Here is a 307-nt window from a genome sequence, read left to right on the forward strand (position 1 = left end):
ATTAAAAAATATCGAAGAAAACCTTAAATAGAAAAATGGGCTCCAAATACATATTATAGATAATTAATTATATTCGAATTAACGCTTTAAAATCAAATCAATAAAATATGAATATATGCATATATACGTACATGTATGTACATAACTACATCTACATGTATATATAGATGCATATCTGGGTACAGGACATCACAAAAAAAATACGTGCACAAAATGAAAAACGAGAACATAAACAAAGCACGGAAAACAAACTTTTTTTCGGACAACGGTAGGAACACACTGGAAAACAGACAAGCCACATAGAGAA

The 307-nt window shown here is 29.0% G+C and overlaps 1 protein-coding gene across 1 annotated transcript in view; it reads right to left on the reverse strand.

Moving 5' to 3' along the window:
* LOC106884071 (serine/threonine-protein kinase Nek10) overlaps positions 1-307 on the reverse strand; it is a gene marked incomplete at its 3' end in the record, with an annotated part of 42,567 nt that overhangs the window by 39,569 nt on the left and 2,691 nt on the right. The window lies entirely within an intron of this gene.

The sequence above is a fragment of the Octopus bimaculoides genome, chromosome 18, assembly GCF_001194135.2.
Source record: "Octopus bimaculoides isolate UCB-OBI-ISO-001 chromosome 18, ASM119413v2, whole genome shotgun sequence".
NCBI classification, from domain to species: Eukaryota; Metazoa; Mollusca; class Cephalopoda; order Octopoda; family Octopodidae; genus Octopus; species Octopus bimaculoides.